This window comes from Elephantulus edwardii, unplaced genomic scaffold (genome assembly GCF_000299155.1).
Source record: "Elephantulus edwardii isolate Elephantulus edwardi_28Jun2011 unplaced genomic scaffold, EleEdw1.0 scaffold00177, whole genome shotgun sequence".
Classification (NCBI taxonomy): Eukaryota; Metazoa; Chordata; class Mammalia; order Macroscelidea; family Macroscelididae; genus Elephantulus; species Elephantulus edwardii.
The window spans coordinates 3,879,633-3,889,736 of NW_006399927.1; the positions used below are offsets into that span (position 1 = coordinate 3,879,633).

A 10,104-nucleotide genomic window follows, 5' to 3' on the forward strand; every position below is an offset into this window, starting at 1 on the left:
GGGGAAGGCCCTCTATGAGGTGGATTGATTCAGTGACTGGGATTATCGGGATGGGAATGTCAGAGACAGTGCAATTGGCACAGGACAGAGCGGAGTTTAGGGCTGTTGTACATAGGGTTGCTATGAGTTGCAAGCGACTTGACGGCACATAACAACAAACATTGCAATGGGTAAGTTTGCTGGTAGGTACCTCTCTAAAATACTCAAGAACAATGGTGTGTCTCTGGAGACTAAGGTGCGTCTGGTACAGGCCATGGTCATTGCAATCACTTCTTATGTGTCAGCCGTACAATGACCAGGGAGGATAGAAGGAGAATTGGTGCTTTTGAGCTTTGGTGTTGGAGAAGAGTGATGAGGGTGCCATGGACTGCTAAGAAAAGAAACAGATTCATCCTAGAGAGGGTTAAATGGGACTGCTCATTGGAGGCAAGGATTCTGAGGCTTCGTTTACATATTTTGGTCATGTTGTAAGGAGGGTCCTGTCCTTGGAGAAGGACATCATGCTTGGGAGGATGGAGGGCAAGTACAGGAGGGGAAGGACCCCTGGAAGATGCATTGATTCGGTGACTGGGGCAATCGGGATGAGTGTGTCGGAGACAGTGAGATTGGCACAGGATAGAGCAGAGTTTAGAACTGTTGTACATAGGGTCGCTATGAGTTGCAAGCGACTCAACAGCACATAACAACAACAACAACAGGAACTCTGGTGACATAACCCACAGTATACAGGGAGTTGTGTTGCTAACTTGAAAGCTGGGCCTGTCTAGAAGTTTCAATTTGCCATTGGTTCCTTAGATAGGTAATCTCTCTATGGGATTTGCAGTCTTGAAAACCCCGCTGAAAGGGACAGCTGTGAGTTGGTTCTGACTTGTTAAGGAGGGATGTTTTAGTTTATTGCTACTACTAGTAATATTATTCATATTATAAATGCATTCTTATGCATTTTGAAACTTCAAGAATTGGAGAACAAAATTAAAATATTCATAAGTATTTCTCAGTTTACTTAGAGAAATTGAGAGAGAAAATAAAGTAATGTTTTTCCCCTAAGATTATACTGCATAGTCCAAAAAATTCACTATTTTGATTTCTAACAATTGATATTAAAACAATCAGTTTAATTGACACGTAGACAAGTGGTTAGCTAAGTCTGTGATTATGAAGAAATCCAAAAGCAAGGATAAAGCTCAGAAGACAAGAAGGGAAAAGACCGAAGGGAAAGGAAATAAGAACCACAGAGAGGCAGGGCTAAGGATGAGGGTGCCATGTGAGGACTGTAGTACAGAATGAAAGTGAAAAGAAATGAAAAAGAGGGAAACAAACAGCAGAACTATGAAATTATTGGCAAAATACTAGAGTGAATCTTCTGGGTTTAATAACCATCAGAATGTGAGTTCAAGCACCAATTCTATTCTTTTATTATCTATGTGAAATGGCTACATTTCTTTAACTCTTTGAGCTTTGTGTAATGGAATTATAAACACATTCTTCAAAAGATAATTTTAAAGAATTAGTGAAGTCATAAAGATGAACTGCTCCACACAGCCTGGCTCAGATTATAAAACTTTATGATGTTATCACTATTGATGTTTTAATTATTTTGATTGACAATGAAAATTAGTTCAACAATAAATTACATCTTTTAACATTTTTGTGGTCAAAATAAATAAATTGACTGTCACTTAAATAAGTTAGAAAAATGTGTAGAAATAGAGGATTATTTGAACTTTAAGTTGATGAGTCTAAAAAAGAGATTTATTTTTTACCTAATTTAAAACAATGCAATCCTCAAAATACTAAAATTATATCTTAGATACGTCATTAGCCTAGGCTATACGAGACCATGCAGTGGGAAGCTGATAAGAAAGAGGCTATTTTTCTTTGATTAGGTGTCAGTTTGTCAGAAAACATTCTGTGAGCATAATCTGAAGAGCCAACTACAGTTACCAAACTTTCAAGTTCCCTGAAGAAGCATTCATGTAAGTTAATGATGGTAATAAAATAACAGGGGAAAGTTGGCTAAAAAAGTACATAAATTTCCACCTCAGGCTAAAGTTTTCTTGTTCGCAGCAAATTATTTTCAGGTTAATGGGGTCGCTAGGGGAACCGGGGCTATGGAGGAGATCCCATCTGCCCCTGTTAGTCTTCCACTGGAGTGAGTAATAATGAATGATAGCCATCCAGGAGGCTGCTGCTTTCAGTGTTTGTGAAAAGGCCAAGTCTGCCTGAGAAGGGTATTACAGAGAGAAGACCTTCACTATTTTTTTGCCTCATAGTTTCATTCATCTTTCTTTTAGCTTAGAATATCCTTCCTGTCCCACCTATTTGCTTTCAACTTCCTTCTAGCTTGCCAGGCAGCCCTGTTGGCCTAGTGGCAAGAAGCTACACTACAATTATAAAGGCATGTGATTCAAATCCACCAGCTGCTCAGCCAGAGAAGGATGGGCAATCTCCAATTCCATCACCACCACCCCCATCCTTGTGGTCTGTCAAGTTGGAACCAACCCATAGCTGGCCTCTGGTGAGTTTTCAGAGGCCCTTCCTTCTCTCACAGAGCAGCTGGTGAATTCCAACTGTGTGCCTTTAGGATTGCAATGCAGTTTCTTGACACTAGACCATCAGTGCCCCTATGATTTCCTGAGCTTCCCATCCTGAGACCCCCTCCCCACCCTCACATCCCCCTTTGGACTTTTATCCACATTTTCTAGTTATCTTTCTATTGTTACAATAATGATCTTATGCAGTATTTGTCCCATGAGACTGCATTCATTCTCTAAGCATAATGCTCTCTAAATTCTTCCTATGCTAATATATATATATATGTTGTTCCTGAGTGCTGCACAGTAATCCATTGTGAGAATATACCACATTTCTCAATCCCTTTACTTGTTGATGAACATTTTGGCTGTTTCCATGTTCCTGCTGCTGTGAATAATGTTTCTATGAACCTAAGTGTGCAAAACAGATAAAATGCAGGCATAAACCAGTAAAACTTACTGGTAAAATATATGTGTGTACAGGTACTACTGCCAGCCCCCAAAAGTACATGAGGAAATATTGGAAGGACCGGCAAAAGTAGACACAATGTGTTTAAATAAGCAACAATACTGGAATGTTATTTTTAAAAGACCTAGAATTCCATGTCTAAAAATATTGCCCTAAATTAAGGTATAAAGTATCCACTCCCTAAAGAAATATCTACAAGTTGTTGTTGTTGTGTACTGTAGAGTCAGAGCCAACCCATAGCTGACCCTCTGATGGGTTTACAGAGGCAGTAAATTGCACAAGAGGAGATCGCTCATTCTCCCACTGAGCAGCTTCAAACCAAAAGCCTTTGGGGATTGGAGTGCAAACTATTAGCAATTAACTCACATTAAAAGTAGTTCAAAAGGGAGGTTTGTAGGCAGAAGGAAATTGATAGTGATAGAAAGAAACACAGAAATGAAAGAATGAATGACAATGTCAAAATAAGCATGTAAAAGAGTTTGGGGCAATTCAGTGAGGTCTTGGAGTGGCAGTGTGGTAAAAGAGATAGGTGGTAGTAAATAGTATGAAGTACAGTGTGCATGAGGGATTGTGCGGGGCACAATATACACAGATAATATGCAGTATGTAAGGGTGGTTATATGCAAATCAGTTTAAAAAACAGTGGAGGAGAATAATGGGGTAAAGTATGATATAAATGAAAACTGGATATTGTAAATTTAAAAGTGTGTAATTTCGCCTCTGGCCAGTTCTTCATTGGGTGTGCTGAAAGGGAAGACCTGCCCTGAAGACACACTTGTAAAAAGTAGTGAGGGTTCACCAAGGCCAATGTAACTATGAAATAACAGTCTATTTAATATGTTGTTGTTATGTGCCATCGAGTCTTGTGCGACTCATAGTGACCCTATGTACAACAGCCCTAAACTCTGCTCTGTCCTGTGCCAATTGCACTGTCTCTGATACACCCATCCTGATTACCCTAGTCACTGAATCATTCACCTCATAGAGGGCCTTCCCTCCTGCGCTGTCCCTCCACCCTTCCAAGCATGATGTCCCTCTCCAAGGACCAGTCCCTCCTTACAACATGTTCAAAGTATTTAATATATTCAATAAAAAAGGAAAATGGGGGGGGGATAGTGAAGGTCGGGGTTTGGTCAAGGGGAAAAATTGTGTCCCATACAATATGCTGAAGAGATTTGTATTTGGATGGACTTGTGGACCCACACTGGACTTTGGATTGAAGAGATTCACATTTGATAAAAGGTCAAAGGGGAAAGGAGAAAAGAAAAAAGGAAAGGAAGAGACAGGTTTTTTTTGATAACTGAGCAAGCTGTTTGGCTTCTGAGGCAGAGTAAAGTTGGTGCCCATCAGACCTTACCTACAAGACTTGAGGGTAGAGTATGCTAACTCATAGTAATCACTTGGATCCACAGGAGTGGAAGTGGGAAGGAATATAACAATGGAGAAACAGGCTCAGTTTGGACATGTTCCTTCAGCATTGCCCACCTAGCTTGCACAGATGCATGGATGAGCGGGGAAGGGTTGTTGGCTTGAGAAGCAGGGGAACCTCTGGCTGGTTGATTTGACTTGTCTCATGTGGGGACTAGAGTGAGGCGACCAACAGGTCTGGAGAACAGAAAAAGCGTGGACTCCTGAGCTTCCAGCTGATGGCTAGGAATGAGTTGACCCAGAACCAACTAGATGAAGAGAAGATGATCCATGCTCTGAACCAGGGTTGATTGTTGCAACCTGAGGGCTTGCTCAGAACTAAATAGATGACATTTATGGATGCAGATGCTCAACGTTTTCAAGTTTAAGAAAATCTTTCGGTAAAAGGGAAATGCTTGTTTCCTCAGAGTACTGGCTTGATAGGGATGGACAAGTCAACCCTTACCTATCTAAAAGGGAGATATTAGGATATGAGGCATGAAGTAGTTGGCTTTCATGCTTTCACGTAATGTAGCCGTTTTGGGAATGATTGTAAGGGAGGAAAAACCCACACACAATAAATTAATGAAATATAAAGTAAATGAAGGACTGTATAAAACACAATTTACATTTATAAGGCACAATGTATATGAAGACAAAATATTAATAATAACAAAAAATGCATCATAGCCAAAATACAATGAATAGAAGGATAAATGGAGCTAAGATGACATAAGGTAATGAATGACATATGTTATAGTGAGAAATTACTCTTGTTTTATTTATTCTACTTCAATAGGTCAAGAAGAATTTGGAATTCATAAAAACCAATGAAAGAATAATAGAGCATACTACTTAAATTTTATACAGAAACGACTTGTATTTGAATATAATGAAGAATTCCTACAACAAAAAAGACAGACAACTCAATTAAATAGCCCAATTAAAAAATGGGCAAAACTTTAATAGACATTTCTCAAAAGAAGACAAACAAATTATCATGAACACAGGAAAAGATTCACAAACCACAATGAAAATGCTTCGTAATACCTACTAAGATGACTCTAATTAGATAAAGGAGAAAATAAAAAGTATTGACCATAATATAGGGGTAGAAAAATAGAACTATCCTACATTGCAGGTGGGGATTTAAATGATGCAGCCACTGGAGGGGGGGGGTGGGGGGAGGAAGCAACAAAACACTGCAACCAAAAAACCTCAACAAAACCTCACAACCAAAAAAATCCCAGCAAAACACCACAACACAAAAATAAACAAACAACCCAAACCATTTTGCAGGTTACTCAGAATTAAACAAACAAGCACCACATACCCAGTAATTTAAATCTGAGTTTGTACCTGTTGTATATCAGGTGCTGTTAAGTAGCTTTTAACTCCTAACAAGCCCAAATGATGAAAGAGAAGTGTCTATAGAGTTCTTTAATCTCTTTGTAAGCAGCTTGCCACGATTTTCTCTCACAATGGTCAGTCTTTTACTTGAGTAGCCATGAGTTCAGCTGCTATATTCCCAGACTCTTTGTGCAGAGCTAATGAATTTGAACCCAACAAATTAAACAGGTATTTCCATAGCAGTGTTCACTGCAGACACTCACAATAACCAAAAGATGGACGCCACTAAAGAGTCCTTCAAGAGAGATATGGATAAACAAATATTGTGTCCATTGAATATTGTGTAGTGATAAAGAAAAATGAAAATTCTGATACATGCTAAGGTACAGGTGAATCTTGAAAACACTGTGTGATAAGTCTGATAGAGTGGATATATAGGGTCAAATTCAACTGACAATAATTTTAAAAAATACACAGAGATCAAAGTCTTCATAGTCACTACCAGGAATTGGTGGAGGAAGAAATGGGGAATTGTTGTTGAATGGGTTTGAGTTTCTATTTAAAATGATGGCAAATATTTGAAAACAGTGGTGATAGCTACACATGATAAATATACTTAATATTGTTCAATTAAAAATGAGCAAGATGAAAAATTATTTTGTATATACTTTTACTACAGTAATTTGTGCCTTTGAACCATGAGTAGGTTTTAAACAATTTAATTCTAGTAAACTTTCACACAAGATGTACAATCTCCATTTAAACCCTTAAATTTATAGACAAATGACATTAGATAATCAGAAACCTTTTGAAGTAAATATGTATTTAAACTGGTTTTATCGAGTATATTTGTCTGTTTCACAGGGCTGGAACATTGAATCGAGAGTCTACTATGTTTTCAGTTTTGTCTCCCAAAATAACTTGTTGTAAATTCTAACCCTAATACTTGTGGTTATGATCTAGTTTGGGAATAGGCTTTTGTTATGTTAATGAGGCTGTGTGGGTGTCTGGTATGTCTTAAGTCAATCTCTTTTGAAATATAAAAAAGCAGATTGAGTAAGCAAGCAAGCACAGATGGGGAAGATAGGTGGCATGCCACCAGAGACTTCCACAGAACAAGAAACAAACGTTGAAAAGAGACTAGGATCTTTTTCCAGAGCCAAAAGACAGACAAAGCCTCCGGAGCCAATGTCCTGAATTTGTATTTTCAGCCTAGTAAGTTCTGAGGGGAAAAAAAATATTAAAGCTACCTACCGGTGATATTTCTATAACAAATTTGAACTAGATAAGAGAGAGTCTAAAGGGAGCTCTGGTGCCCGGTTGTAAGAAGCTGCGGTTCAATCCCAAAGGCACATGATTCAAATCCACCACATGCTCCTGGACAGAAGGATGGGCAATCTCTTCCTGTGTGATCTACTACCTCTCAAAACCCACTGGAGGGTCAGCTACGAGGCAATTCTGAATGGATGCACACAACACTAACAACGAAGAGTCAGTCAACTATTCAGCACACATATATAAAAGCAAAAGGGACCTGGCAGGGTGAAGATTTGGCACTCTCAAAATCTATAGAGGGAAGATTTCTAAGGGGTAGCAAACAAATAAAAGACTGGTGCTAAGATTGGGGGGCGGGGGGAAGGCAAGATATTGAGCTACTTATACCAAGAAGAAATGGGCAGGAAAAAAAGGTTAGATAAAACATATTAGAAGAAAACTGCATCTTTATAGATGTAAAGAGGGTTATCCATAGCAACCATTGAACAAAAGCTGAAAAGTTTAAAATGATAGTGAATTCAGTATGAGGTCACTGTACAATATAGTTTCTAAAATTACTAATGGGATTTTGAAAATGTAATATTACTATGCATTAGTTTTGGATCTGGTAATTTCCTTTCTAAAAATCCATATTGCCTCTTTATAAACATAATGCTTAAGTCTGGCAATTATGTTCAATTGGTGACATGTGTTCTAAACTCTTGAATAATAATTTGTCTACTTATCTCTTTTGGACAAGATTGCTTTGATCCTAAGTTTTTATAATGTGAGTAAAGACAAAAATAATCTTGGTTTTCTTTTTAAAATGTATAAAAATGTTGAACACACATTTAAAAACTGTATAGCATATGCTTCTAGAGAACTCTGATGGCTCAGTATTAAAGAGTCGTACTATAAATCCAAAGGCAGGCAATTAAAATCCACCACTTGCTTCAATGGAGAAATATGGGTGATCTCCTCCATGCAATTTACCTCTTTTGAAAACCTGCTGGAGGCTTAGCCTGGTTATGCTAGATGGTACATAACAACAACAACAACATATGCTCATGAGATTCATGATATGATATTCACTCATAAAGCAATATGAGTTCCTCAGTGTGATGGAAAAAATGTTAACTTGAAGCTGAGGAATTCTAATGTAGTAAAAAATGTTTTAGAGCACTTCTCAGAGATGTGCACTGATAGCGGACCTTACCATTTCTCTGCTGCAACAAGACATGAAGACCTGTGTGGCATGGCCGGCCTGGGAATGTCTTCCAGGTATTGCTCTTGGCCCAGAAGGCCTCAGGTCAAGAAGAGAGTACAAATACACAGATCCCTTACAAAACATTGCCATACTCTGGGCCACTATATAGTTAGAACAACCTATCATATACTAAGAAAAGACTCAATGTCAAGAAGCAGCAGTCTGCCTTGTAATCATGAAAAAAACCAACAAAACCAAACACCCCAGAATAACTGTTCTAAAAAAAACAAAAACGAAACAAAACACACAAACAGATCCAATGAATACCCCAGATAGAGAGAATCAGAAGAAATATGTTGATGCAGAGTTATTTAAATACCTACAAAAGAACATGCAAAAGGTGGAAGAAGCAACGAAAGTCATTAAGAGAGCAAATTACTCCAGAGACAATAATCCTGAAAAAAATAGATGGGGGAGGAGTTACTTGAACAGCTTTGGAAGAAAATACGAAAGATGGAAGAAAGAATTGATAGTATAGATAAAGAGGTACAAAAACTTAATCACAAAATAGAAAGGGTACAGCTAACACAGTACTGGAAAGAACAAAAAAACCATGAAAATGCAATCCAGAATATTAAGAATGAATTGGCAAAAGTGTCCAACCCACAGGTAAGACAAAAATGTAGATATGAAGAAATAGAAAAGAGAGTCAGTGAGCTGGAAGTTAAGAGCCTCACTGCAAACGTAGTAGAAGAAAAATCAGAGATGAGATCTAAAGAAAATGAAGAAAACATTAGAATCATGTGGGATGTTATCAAAAGGAAAAAATACACATATGATTAGAATTCTAAAACAAGGGAGTGAGAGAGAAATAACTAAGAAAATTGTGGAAGAAGTACTAGAAGAAAATTCCCCAGGTATTTTGAAGAATGGGGAATCCAAGAAGCATAGCAAACATTAGACCTAAAAGAAAAACATTAAGATATTTCATAGTCAAATTTACCAAATTAAAAGATAAGGATAGAATACTAAAAGTACCTTGCAGAAAACAAAGAGTCACCTACAAAGGGGAAAGAAAAGATTAAATTCTTATTTCTCAGCAGAAACCATTTGAGCTAGAAGACAATGATACAAAGAGTAGAAAGAAGACAATTGCCAACCAAGGATTCTACAACTAGAAAAGTTCTCCATCAATTTTGAAGAAGAAGTGAGATCCTTTCTGGAAAAGAAAGACCTTAAGGAATTTGTGAAAACAAGACAAAAAAAATACAAGAAATTTTAAGTGAAGTCATTCACATGGAGATGCCAAAGGAAAGTTGATGGACCATATTAATCAGAAACAGCAGAAAAATAAACAGAGCAAAATGGCAATGGTAAAACCTGACCTGACAATAATCACACTTAATGTGAAAGGACTAAGGTGCCAATCAAGAGAAAAATAGTAATAGAATGGATAAAAAAAAAACAACCCTAAAACTAAAAAAACTAAAGTCCATCAATATGTTGCCTATAAGAGACACATCTAAAAGAAAAAGAAGAGAAAGACAGGCTAAATATTATAGCCTGGAAATAATATACCAAGCAAATGACAACTTCAATAAATCAGGAGTAGCAAAACTAATCCCTGATAAAATAGACTTCAGAATGAAAACCACCATAAAAGATAAGGAAGGTCATTACAGACATAATGATTAAAGGTTCAACAGATTAAGAAGACAACCTTGGTCAACATTTATGTACCAAATGATAGACCTGAAAAATACATAAAATAATGTGTTGCAAAAAGGAACAAATAGTATGTTCTGAAATTCAGGTGGGATAGACTCAAAGCCATATTTTGGTTGCCTTGGATTTGGTTACTGAAGATTATCCAAAAACGACTG

At 37.4% G+C, this 10,104-nt stretch overlaps 1 protein-coding gene and 1 pseudogene across 1 annotated transcript in view; one reads left to right on the forward strand and one right to left on the reverse strand.

Annotated features, from left to right (window-relative positions):
• Positions 1–10,104, reverse strand: part of LOC102850783 (protein FAM19A1-like) — a 1,008,886-nt gene that overhangs the window by 307,865 nt on the left and 690,917 nt on the right. The window lies entirely within an intron of this gene.
• The window catches only part of LOC102856110, a 15,273-nt pseudogene continuing 11,086 nt past the window's right edge, over positions 5,918–10,104 (forward strand).